Genomic DNA, 13,514 nt, shown 5'->3' with positions numbered 1-13,514 from the left:
AGGCAGAGAGGCAGGCAGAGGGAGAGAGGAAGAAGCAGACTCCCCGAGGAGCAGAGAGCCCGATGTGGGGCTCGATCCCAGGACCCTGGGATCATGACCTGAGCCGAAGGTAGCGGCTTAACCCACTGAGCCACCCACATGCCCCTGGAGTTTGGTATTTCTTTTCCCATATGGCAATTAGACTCTGATAGAACTCCAATAATTTAGGCTATGGTTAAAAAAAAAAAAGAAAAAGAAAAAGTTTCTTCTCAGGGAAAGTTTTAACATGTGCTCTAGTGTGCTTTGAAAATGGTTGCCTTCCCCCAAACTCTGTCTAAAATGTATGTTTCCTCTGATAGTTACTATGAGAGTCTGTTTGAGCTCTGGGAATTCTTTTAACTCTTTTTTAAAAAAAGTTATTTAACTCTTAAAAAAAAAAAAAAAACTGTGGAGGGCTCCCAGAGATTATACCCCTCTGGAGTTTTTAACTCTTAGATGTGGCTACAATGAGTGTCTAGGAACTGGTTAGTTATATTTAGGTTCTCCTATCCTGATATTGGTTCCAAAGGAAGACACCGCCCATGGATTTGTCTTCCAGTAAGTTGTCAGTCTCTGTATTTGCCTCTGTTCAATTTTAGTGGCAATATTTAGGTTTGTCTCTGATGGATTAGAGTTTGATGGGTCTAAGAATAGTTACTGATTTTCAGTTTTTTAGCTTGCCACATGAGATATCTACCTATCCATCTATATATCTATATTTGTATGTAAATATATCCTTGAGGATGACAATGCATTATCCATTTCCTCCTTACCGCCCACTCATAATTGCCCTTAACATCTATACTTCTAAATATCTTTTGAAGGAAATCTTGTGATCAATTGTCTCAAAATTCTTTTAGCAGGTATCTGTTAACAAGTTCCATAGCAATTGCCACATTTTCGGTAGTTGTTACAGCAGTGCCAAAATATATATTAGTTTCCTAGGGTTTAGTAATTGTTGCTAAATGTTGATGATGACGTGTTTTTAATTCCTGTCCCTCCTGAAACATCATTAAGTGAAAATAAAGGACTATTTAAGGCATAGAAACAAGAGGAGATATTAAGATTAGAATGTCAACAAAATTTTGCAAGATAAAGTAGACACTGTTAAGTGGTAACTGATAGAGAAAAGCAGAGAAAGTTCTTGCAGAAAAGGCAACTAATAAGTGTGAGCCAATTTATCTGAGAGACAAATAGGGGTGTACTGGAACTAGAGGCACTGACCCACAGCATGGTGCTGAAAACTGAGAACTGTTTGAAAGCAAGTACACAAAATGAGCAGACAACCAAGACTGAAACCCGAACAGACCAGTAAAACCAAGAATATGTACAAGAATGAAACCATTCATGATATACTTAGCTTTATAGAGAAAACTATACCTACATCATTATAACTTATACACTGAGAATATATGCAAAACATACAAACACACACAGAGGTGGAGAGAGAGAAGAAAGGAGAGCACTGTATTGTTTTAGGCAGATAGCAGATAAACAGGTAGCAATTCCTCAGTGTTTACACAGAGGTGTCTGAGAGCACAAAAATGAGAAGAGACTTAGAGAACTCATGACTCCATGAAGTATAATAACATTTGCATTAAAGGGCCCCTAGAAAGAGTGAAAAAAAGAAAAAGATCCAGATCCAGGAGGCACAGAGGTCTCATAACAAATTCAAAGCAAGGAGGTTCACATTAAGACATATAATAATTAAAATGGCAAAACATAGTGATAAAGAAAGAAATTTAAAGCTTGCAAGAGAAGACAATTACATACAAAGGAAACCCCATAAAGTTGTCAGATGATTATTTAGCAAGCCAGAAGAAAGAAGCATGATTTAAAGCAATGAACAGGAAAATTCTACAGCCAAAAATATGTAATCCAACAATGCTTTCATTCATTCAGAGTAAAAAGAGAGATAGTTTCTAAGACAAACAGAAACTGAAGGACTTCATGACTACTAAACCAGCCCTGCCAGAAATATTAATGGGCACTCTGTGAGTATAAAAGAGAGACCCTGAGTGAGACTATGAAAAGTAGGAAACATAAAAGCAGCAAAAACAGCTATTTCTGTAAAAAATAAATTAGTCAAATGAAACAGAAAATAAAAGAATGTAGAATATAACAACATATGCCTAAACAGGGGCAATGGGATTAAAGAATGAGTCAAAATCCAAGTGACCATAACTTAATATAGACTGCTACTACAGAATACTTTGTATACAAACTTAATGGTAACAACCAAACAAAAAACTACTAATACACAGAGAAAGGAAAAAGTTCTCAGTATATCACTAAAGAAAGCCAGTAAACCATGAAAGAGAACAAGAAAGGATCCGAGAAAAGCTTTGAAAAAACTGTAAAACAAGCAACAAAATGATATTAAATACATATCTATCAATAATTACTTTGAATGTACATGGACTAAACAATCAAAAGATATGTTGATAGTGTGAATTAATATCAAGACTCATCTCTATGCTGTCTACAAGAGACTCACTTCAAACCTAAGGACACCTGCAGATTGAAATTGAGGGGATGGAGAAACATTTATCATGAAAATAGATGTCAAAAGAAAACTATTGAGGGGATGGAGAAACATTTATCATGAAAATAGATGTCAAAAGAAAACTAGAGTAGTTATATTTGCTTTGGACAGAACAGACTTTAAAACAAAAACTGTTGGGGCACCTGCGTGGCTCAGTGGGTTAAGCCTTTGCCTTCAGCTCAGGTCATGGTCTCAGGGTCCTGGGATTGAGCCCCACATTGGGCTCTCTGCTCAGCAGGGAGCCTGCTTCCACCTCTCTCTCTCTCTCTCTCTCTCTCTCTCTGCTGCTCTTCCTACTTCTGACCTCTGTCTGTCAAATAAATAAATAATACAAAGACTGTAATGAGACAGAGAAGGACATTATATAACCATAAAGGGGATAACAGAATAAGAAGGATATAACAATTATAAATATTTATGCGCCTAAAATGGGAGCACCTGAATACATAAAACATAATAATTAACATAAAGGAACTAATCAATAACAATGCAATTATAGTAGAGGATCTCAACACCCCAATTCTATCAATAGATAGATTTTCCAAACAAAAAATAAAGAACAAAGGCCTTGAATGACACACTGGACCAGATGGACATCACAGATATATTCAAAACATTCCAACCTAAAGCAACAGAATACATACTCTTCTCGAGTGCACATGGAACATTCTCCAGAATAGATCACATATAAGTCACAAATCAGGCTTCAACAAATTCAAAAAGACTGAAATCAAACCATGAATCTCTTTTGAGCACAGTGCTATGAAACTTGAAGTCAACCATAATAAAAAGACCTGAAAAGATCACAAATATGTGGAGGTTAAATAATATACTACTAAACAATGAGTGGGCAAACCAAGAAGTCAAAGAAGAAATTAAAAAGTATAAGGAAATAAATGAAAATGAAAATACAATGGACCAAAATCATTGGGATGTATCAAAAGCAGTCCTAAGGGATAAGTATATAGCAATACAAGCCTATCTCAAGAAGCAAGTCTGAAGTAAACCACCTGACCTTGAACCTAAGGGAGCTAGAAAAAGAATAGCAAATAAAACCCAAAACCATCAGAAGGAAAAGAAAAAATGTTAGAGCAAAATAAATGATACAGAAACTGAAAAAAGGATGGGTCAATGAAACCAGGGACTGGTTCTTTGGAAAACAACAACAACAACAACAACACATACACAATAAAATTAATAAATCTCTGGCCAGATTTACCAAGAATAAAAGAGAAAGGACTAAAAAAACAAAAATCACAAAGGAGGCAGAAATTATAATCAGATCATAGAAATATATTTACTGCCAATGTTATAATTATACATAATTATGAAAACTATATGCCAATAAATTGGACAACCTAGAAGAAATGGATAAATTCCTGGAAACATATAATCTACCAAAACTGAAACATTAAGAAAAAAAATATTTTGAACACACTGATAACCAGCAGAAAAATTTCATTGGTCATCAAAAATCTCCCAGCAAAGTCCTGCCCTAGATGGCTTCCCAGGTAAAGTACATCGAACATTTAGAGAAAAGTTAATATCTTTTCTTCTCAAACTATTTGAAAAATAGAAAAGGAAGAAAAACTTCCAGACTCATTCTATGAGGCATTACCTTGATGCCAAAATGAGATAAAGACACCACAAACAGAGAGGACTGCAGGCCAGTGTCTCTGATGAAAATGGGTATTATAAAATCCTGAATAAAGTACTAGCAAACTAAAAATCCCATAACACATTAAAAAAAATCATTCCATGATGAAGTGGGACTTATTCCTTGGTTGCAAGTGTGGATATTTATGTGCAAGTTAATCAATGTGATACATCAATAAGAGAAAGGATAGAGCCATGTGATCATTTCAATAGATGCAGACAAAGCAGTTGACAAAGTACAATATCCATCTGTGATTTAAAAAAAAAATCCTCAATAAAGTATGCATAGATGGACATACCGCCACATAATAAAAGCCATCTATGAAAAACCCATTGCTAACATCCACCCGCAATGGGGAAAAAAAGAGAGCTTTCCCCTAAGGTCAGGAAAACAGCAAATATGCCCCCTATCTCACCACTGCTATTCAACATAGTACTAGAAGTCCCAGCAATAGCAACCAGACAGCAAAAAGAAATAAAAGGCATCAAAATAGGCAAAGAATTAGTTAAACTCTCTCTCTGCAGATGAAATAATATATATAGAAAACCCAAAAGACCACCAAAAAATTGCTAGAACTAATAAATGAATTCAGTAAAGTCACAGGATAAATAAATCAATGTGTACAAATCTGCTGAATTTTTGTACACTAAAAATGAAGTAGCAGAAAGAAAAATTAAAACAATTCCATTTACAATTGCACCAAAACCCATAAGGTACCTAGGAATAAATCTAACCAAAGAGTGAAAGACCTGTACTCTGAAATATAAAACACTGAAGAAAGAAACTGAAGAGAATACAAAGAAATGGAAAGTCTATAATCAGGGATTGGAAGAATAGATATTTTAAAAATACCTATACTATACAAAGCCATCTACACATTTAAATGCAATTCCTAGGAAAATACCACCAGCATTTTTCACAGAGCTCAAACAAACAACCCTAATATTTACATGGAACCACAAATGACCCTGAATAGCCAAAGAAATGTTGAAAAAGGAAAAGATAGCTGGGGGCATCACAGTTCAAATTATATTACAAAGCTGTAGTAATCAAAACAGTACAGTACTGGCACAAAATATTCAAATAGATCAATGGGGCAATAGAAAAAACCCAGAATTAAACCCACAATTACACGGCAATTAATCTTCAACAAAGCAGGAAAAAATATCCAGTAGAAAAAAAGACAGAATGGTGTTGGGAAAATGGACAGCCACATGCAGAAGAACAAAACTGGACCACTTTCTAACACCATACACAAAAATAAATTCAAAATGGATGGAAGACCTAAATGTGAGAAGAGAGTCATAAATGAAGATATTAGAGAACACAGATAGTAAACTCTTTAATATCGGTCACAGCAACTTCTTTCTGTATGTCTCCTGTGAGAAGAAAAATGAAAGCAAAAATAAACTATCAGGATTACATGAAGACAAAAAGCCTCCATGCAGTAAAGGAAACATTCAACGAAAGTAAAAAGGAACCTACAGAATGGGATAGATATTTGCAAATGATGTATCTGATTATCGGATTAAGGATTAGTATCCAAAATACATGAAGAAATGATATAACTTATCATGCAAAACCCAAATAATGCAATTAAAAAATGGGCAGGAGACATGAACAGACATTTCTCCAAAAACATGTCCAGATGGCAACAGACCCATGAAAAGATGCTTATCATACTTGTAACAGGGAAAAGCAAATCAAAAGTGTGCAGTATCACCTCATATTTGTCAGAATGGCTAAACTCAGAAACATAAGAAGCAACATATACTGGCAAGGAGATAGGAACAAAGAAACCCTCTTTCACTATAGGTGGAAATGCAAACTGGTGCAGCCACACTGGAAAACAGTATGGAGTGTCCTCAAAAAGTTAGCAGTAGAATTACGTTATGATCCACCAATGCCATTACTAGGTGGTTAGCTAGGAATATAAAAAACTAATTGAAAGGAATACAGGCACTTAAATGTTTATAACAGCATTATTTATAATAGCTAAGTTATGGAAGAACCCAAATACCCAGGAACAGATGAATGGACAAAGATGTGATGTATTTAAAAAAAAAAAAAGATGTGATATATATATGCAATGAAATATTATTCAGCCACAAAAATGAAATCTTGCCATTTGCAACAACAAGGATGGAAATAGTAGGATGCAAAGTGAGTAAGAGTAAGACAAATACAAATGATTTCACTCATATTGGAAATTTAAGGAACAAAATCGCGGAAAAGAGAGAAGGAGACCAGGAACCATACTCTTAATTATAGAGAAACAAATTGATGGTTTCACAAGGAAGGTCAGTGGGAGGATAGGTGAAATAGATGATGAGATTAAAGAATTTACAATGAAAAGTAAAATATGCACAGAATGGCTAAATCAGTATATTGAAACCTGAAACTAATAGAACACTAGATGTTGTTATACCTTAAAAAAATTACTTGTAATTCACTCCCTTAATATAAGTACACTTGTGATAAATGAGCGTTTATCAATGCATAGAATTGTTCAATTGCTATATAGTATACCTGAATATACAACAGTGTATATTAATTATACTGTAATTGTAAGGGCCTGCCCCTCCCAGAGGAACTTGCTTGTGGACCCCGATGTAGGGGTGGGGCAGGCCAGGTGGAGATGTCCAATCGGTGCAGCATGTGTATATCCACTAGGGTGGATTGAGATCCGATTGGCCACCTGTATAGGGGTGGGACTCAACCAACTGCATAAAGGTTGCTGCGAGGCTAGCAAAGGGGAAGGAGACCTTTGACAGGAGCAGAAGAGTTGGGGGAGCGAAGAGTCCGGGGAGTGGAGGAGCTATAACAGCTCTTGTAAGAGCGGAGCTATAACAGCTCTTGTAAGAGCTATAACGGGCGGGAGCGGTCCCACCTCTGGTGGTCCTGCCTCTGGCGGTCCTGCCTCCAGCGGCCGAGAGCCGCCGCCTGCAGCCTCCAGCCTCCAGCCTCCAGCGGCCCGAGCTGCCCAGATACCAGCGGTCCAGCTGTCAGCGGTCCCTCGATTTGTGGCCCTGAGACTCCAGTGGTCCAGCGGCCCCAGCGGTCAGCGGTCCTGATGCCTGCAGCCCCTGGATGCCAGCGGTCCCAAGACGCCAGTGGCCCAGAGATGCCAACAGCCCCTAGCCGCCAGCAGCCTTGCCACAAAATGCCTTGCCCTCCCGAGCCAGGAGCAGCCTTGTCCTCAGCGGTGGCTTCCTCTGGGTGGTAACCTTGTCAGAGTGGCATCGTGGGGAGCAGAGTCTGTGTCATCCGGGTTGTCCTCCTTGTCATCGTCGCTGTCATCATTGCCTCTTCGTCGTCGGGAGCAGCCTCCTCCGGGAAGCGGTCTTGTCCAGAATGGCCTCTTCTTGGGAGCGGCCTTGTCTGGGGAGCAACCTCATGGAGCAGTGGCCTCATCTTGGGAGTGGCCTCTTCTTGGGAGTGGCCTCTTCTTGGGAGCAGCTCCGATCATGGAGCGGCCTCATCTAGAGTGGCCTCGTCTGGAGTGGCCTTCTTGGGAGTGACCTTGTCAGGATCATCATCCTCGCCTTTTCGTAAGAGATAGCCCTGACCAGTCAGTTTGATTCTTGATGCTTGGCACGAAATAAAGTTTTGTTTGACCTTCGCTTTGTATCAGTCTCGTTCCTTTGATCACGGACCCTAACAGTAATGATAACTAAATGCTCAATTAAAAAAAGACCTTCTAGTTTTGAAAAAGATTCTGATGATTTTTGCTTGGAATATTCAACAAAAAGTTTATGGACCAAGGTCCACTTTTTGTTTCCTTTTTTAAGAAGCATTGATCGGTAATTAGTATTGCAGATGGGAAAACTCACGTGTATAAGGCTCCTCTTTAGTCAAGTGTATAAGACAAGTTAGACTTGAGAGATCATATATTTTTTCCATTTAAAAAGGAGAGGATGAGGAAAAAAGAACACCCATTAGGTAGAAGACACTATGCTGAGCAGTATAGTTCTTCCTTTTTTTTTTTTTTTAAAGATTTTATTTATTTATTTGGCAGACAGAGATCACAAGTAGGCAGAGAGGCAGGCAGAGAGAGGGAAGCAGGCTCCCTGCTGAGCAGAGAGTGGCAGGCAGGCCTAGATCCCAGGACCTTGGGATCATGACCTGAGCCGAGGGCAGAGACCTTAACCTACTGAGCCACCCAGGCGCCCCTGAGTACTATAGTGTAAGGGTCTGGTTGACCAGAAGGAGCCATTTTGTTGCAGTGAACTTAGATTGACCCTATGCAGTGAACTTAGAGGAACTTACTTGCAAAGCCTAGCTATAAGGGCGGGTCAAGCCAGGTGAAGACATCCAATCATAGGGGCGCACATGTATTTACTGAGGTGAGTTTAAATCCCTTTCGCCACCTGTGTGGGGGCGGGGCTCAACCATCCCTATAAAGGTTAGTCTGCAAGGCTGAGCTTTGGGAGGGAGTAGAAGAGCCCTAGGAGGAGTAGGAGAATGGTAAGAGCTCTTGTAAGAGCTGCCAGAGCTGTCAGAGCTCTTTTAAGAGTTGTTAGAGCTGGCAGAGCTTTTGTTAGAGCTATAAGAGTCGTGAGAGCCACCAGCGGCCCTGCGGTCTCTAGCGGCGGCCTCACCCAGCCACAGACAGCAATGGGCAAATGGGTGAAAAAGAGAGATGCAATGTTTGGACAGAGTCATAGTGTCTGGATTCACATCCAAGTTGGGCTGGAAGGCAGCATGGGAGTGTTCAGTGCAGAAAGGAATGGGATTCATCGCGGAGATGAGCAGCTGTTTGGGTTATCACCAGTTTGTCACCAGGAGGACGGGCGAAGTAATCTATAGAAGATTCCCATGGAGAAGTGTGAGACAAAATGTAGAGCAGAATACTCTGGTTGGAGGGTGTTTCCCATTTTGAGTTTCAGGCGGTTCTGTAGCAGAAAAACTTACAAAAGGTACTTCTAATGCGGAAAAGATCCGAGTTGTTTCATTCAGGATAACAGCTCCGTTACCTCTATCATCCCCCAACGGAGACAAATTACTAGTCTTTTTGTTCACGGAGAATTACGCGGCCTTGAAACTGGAACTTAATTTGCAAAGCTACACAAACCTACATTACCTAGGACAAATTCCTTCTGGGAGCTTTAGAAAGAAATGCGCAGCTGCGCAGCACCCCCAACGCCCTATCTCGGAAGCTGTTTCCGGAATACGCCTCTTTTGCCATTTCAGCTTCTTCGGATTCTGAGGTCAGTGTGCATGCTTCCGAGAGGTTGCTTGACCACCAATGTGCTTCCCTCGCGTAAGCCGGTGGCCCTTACGGTTGGCATAACCTCGCCGCTTTTCTTCTCGGGTTCTTGCGGGGGCCCTGTTGGCACACCTTGCCCTCGCTGCCTGAAACTTGGCTCCGTTAACTAGCTCCCCTCCCTACTGCAAAACGGCTTCTCTTTCTCAGCCTGGCGACAAGGGCATCGCCTCAACTGCCGCCAGTGGGGCAGAACGAGCTCCAGAGAGCCCGAGGCCCACGGCCGCAGTAAGTACTGGGGGACTACTAGGGTTTAGAGAGCGGTGAACTAGTCTTGAGCACTTTTTCAATCCGCGTTACCCTGGTAATGCGAAAGCCAGTGACGGACGTTGTGTGTCCTAACCCGTGATCTTTGGTTCTGAAATCATGAAATTTCGCGGGTCATATTGGAGAGGCGCTCGCGAAGAGGATTATGTGCACATCTGCGAATTTCTTAGTAGCTTTGCAGATTTACTATTCTTTTTCTAGTCTTTTTATGTAAATTAACCCTTACTCAAATCTAAGAAGTAGAAAATACTACTGATATCAACCTTTGAATTTTACTTGCAGTAACAAAATTAAACAAATTTTTCTTATAACTAATAGAAATTTCACAAAGTGGAAAAAACCACCAATGTAAATTCTACCTTTAATCCTTGTAGAAATGGCACTTTTGTTTGCATTTCTACAGCCAGTTGAATTACAAGGCCTTTTCTTCAAAAACTAAAGATGAACATAACATGCTTTCTAGATTCTAAATAAAAACATAAACAAAACGGCTTATAGATTTGCTAGATGTCAACACCCACTCCAAATGTAAAAGCTCCTATTTATTATTTTAAAGGACGACTGTGTAATACTTGTGGATCTACCTCTTTTCGCTTTTAAAGGCTTGTTTACTCTTAAATTGCATCAGTTCTGTATTGTATTCATATTTGTGTTGGATTTTCTTAAAAGTGACATGACAGAACATACCTAAAAATTACCTTTTCAAGAAAAACCTGTATTAATAGGACTTGAACGTTTTTTTTTTCACTGTTTTTAGATTTTTAATGTTTACTAAAAATATGCTAGCTGCCATTAACTGAAAAAATGTTATATGTGAAACTATAAATGGTTCTTTCTGGAAATGGAAACACTCAAGTACCAGAAATTCTGGGTCTCTTTTTCTTTTTCATTTGTCTAAGCCAATTGATGGATAGAGTACTCTTTTTATTGAAAATGGACTATGGAATGTACAGAAAGCAGAAAATAGTTTTTCAGTTGCATAGTTGACTGTAACAGGCAGTGCTTTTCTTCTTTTTTCCATTCATTTTTTTACACACCGAAGTAGGTTGGCAAAATTTTTCTACAAGAAATATCTATTTTGATTTTCTACAAAGGCCTTTTATTTTGTACTCTTAACTGTATTGAATAAAAGCACCAAATGTAACTTTGGTTTTATTTATCTTAACAGATGCAGTTTATGTTGCTTTTTAGTCGTCAGGGAAAGCTTCGACTGCAGAAATGGTATGTCTCACTATCAGAGAGAGAGAAGAAAAAAATCACAAGGGAAATTGTTCAGACTATTTTAGCACGTAAACCTAAAATATGCAGCTTTCTTGAGTGGCGATATCTGAAGATTGTTTATAAAAGGTATAATTTTTATTTGTCAGAAATTTGAAAGAGGCAGAATCAAATCTTAAGTCATTTATGATGTGGAAATCGCAGTCCTTTGAGAGAGAACATTTATAAACAGTAAAATTCTGATAAACCTACTTAGGTAGAAACTTGTATTTTTAAAATAACATTTTTTATTACCCAGATTAAATGTTAGAATCAGGGGAATAGTTTTAACTAAATTTACAAATAATTTTATTTTCTAAGATGTTTATCTTCTAGGAAAATTCACTGAACTCATTTTCTTATAAGTTATGTAGGGTCAATATTTTAAGTCATCAGTTCTCTAATTTGGATAAGAATAGATAAGAGAATGTAATACTACATTCTCCCACTCCACTCCACCTCTCCTTATGACTCTGTAATGACTAATGTTGATAAGGCTTTTATCTGAGTTTTCAAGTCCCGTTCAATTATAAATGCATCTTGAATAGATAGACCTGTTCAGTCATACAGTTGTTTAAACACATTTATTCCATAACTTACCTTTGTGTACAGGTAAGTACACAAAGTGTTTAGTTAGGTTTATTAATTTGCCAGTGTTTAGTTAGGTTTATTAATTTAAATTAAAATGAAGCAATATTAGAATTTTGAATAAATTACCAGTTTTGGCTAGGATAACTTCTTTAAGATTTGATCTTACAGTCTGTCTCATTGATTTCTTTTAACAATTAAGTTACCCCCCAAAATGCTATCTTAATTATTATTGGAAAATAGAATATTCATTATTTTATTAATATCTGAAGCTTTAAAAAATTTAAAATTCTATTTTAAAGACTCTTAGAAAGGGGCGCCTGGGTGGCTCAGTGGGGCGCCTGGGTGGCTTAGTGGTTAAGCCGCTGCCTTCGGCTCAGGTCATGATCTCAGGGTCCTGGGATCGAGTCCCGCATCGGGCTCTCTGCTCGGCAGGGAGCCTGCTTCCCTCTCTCTCTCTGCCTGCCTCTCCATCTACTTGTGATTTCTCTCTGTCAAATAAATAAATAAATAAAATCTTTAAAAAGAAAAAAAAAAGACTCTTAGAAAGTTAAAAAATAAAATTTCTTTTATAGAATATCTGGGCCACATTTACTTTATTTCTTCCCTATTCCTCTTCCCTTTAAACTCTTTAATTTAAAGATAGTTAACTACCTTAATGAATTCCAAATAAAGACAAGACAGTTTCTGTATGTACAAAGTTGTTTCTTACATGGGGATTGTGCAGGGAACTAACAGTATGGATGCAGTGAGGATTAAAAAGAAGTTTGATTTTCTAATCTTTCATTTATTCCACTCTGGATAGGGATTGTGATAATCTTTGTTGGAATGAGGGCAGGAAAAGAAATGGAGATTATAGAATATATAGTGTTGTTTAAATATTCTAACAGAATGAATTTGATCTTTTTAAAAAAATATTTGGTGTTTAGTGTTTACTAAGAAAATATGATAGAGAAATCATAAAAATTTAGAGCTAGGAAATACCTAGTTAGGATAGAGCTTTAGTAAGTAGAACAAGTAGAAGGGGGACTACAATTGTAAAATCAGGAATAGGGAATCTGTGCCTTTGTCCATTGGCTTTTATCTTCTGCACAGAGTTTCTCAGTTGGAAAACTCTTGCTGTTGACCAAGCCTCAAATTCAAGGAAGGAATTAGGAGTCTTGTCTGAAGAGTGAGCTGTGTGCCACTAAAACTCAAATCTTAGTCATAGAGATAAAAAGACCTCACACATAGGAGGTCAGAGTTACATTTCTTGAAAGATCATTATAATAATAAAAGAATTGAAGTTGTGTACTTCTGAGTCCTAAAGGATGATCTGACAGAGGGTATTATAATGAGGTCCTGAACAAGATAGTGGCCCTCAACGAGTGGAAAAGAAAGCTCTACTAAGGCTAATTCTTGTAAGACTTGGTTATTTGTAGAAGTAGGAAGGCAATAAATGAAGGAGGGGAATGGGGTGATTTCTGGTTCAGCTGAGCAGAAAAATGATAAACTCGAGAACTTGGCTTACTTTTAGGATGGTTTGTGAGGCCTGTGTGATTTGGATTTGCCAGTGTTTAGTTTTTGATGGAGTGAGTGTACTAAAAAGTCTGTTGAAATTTTTTATATAAATTGTTAATTAACAGCATTTAAACATTTGGCAGGAGGGTAGAAGAAAAAAACCTCTAGAGTGGAGTAAGAACCAGACAATGAGTAAAATCAGTGTAAAGTCCCAGACCCCCCGAGATTATCTTCAGATCTGACACTATATATAAAATCAGGGTTTCCTAAGACTGCTGTAGGTTCATAGCTCACTATAAGTTAATTTTGTCATAATTCACAAAATTTACTGTAAAGTAGTACATTCGTGGTTACTACAAGGAAAGGATCCAGATTACAGTAAGTCAAAAAAAAAAAAAAAAGAGCATAGTATATAG

The 13,514-nt window shown here is 38.0% G+C and overlaps 1 pseudogene across 1 annotated transcript in view; it reads left to right on the top strand.

Annotated features, from left to right (window-relative positions):
* Positions 1–10,921: 10,921 nt before the first annotated feature.
* The window catches only part of LOC309856886 (AP-1 complex subunit sigma-2-like), a 29,593-nt pseudogene continuing 27,000 nt past the window's right edge, over positions 10,922–13,514 (top strand). Inside the window, exon 1 of the transcript in view lies at positions 10,922–11,100. The product of the transcript in view is annotated as an AP-1 complex subunit sigma-2-like (transcript). The remainder of the gene's footprint in view (positions 11,101–13,514) is intronic.

Source organism: Mustela nivalis (genome assembly GCF_964662115.1).
Source record: "Mustela nivalis genome assembly, chromosome: Y".
Taxonomy (NCBI): domain Eukaryota; kingdom Metazoa; phylum Chordata; class Mammalia; order Carnivora; family Mustelidae; genus Mustela; species Mustela nivalis.
This window is presented reverse-complemented; position numbering and strand designations above follow the sequence as displayed.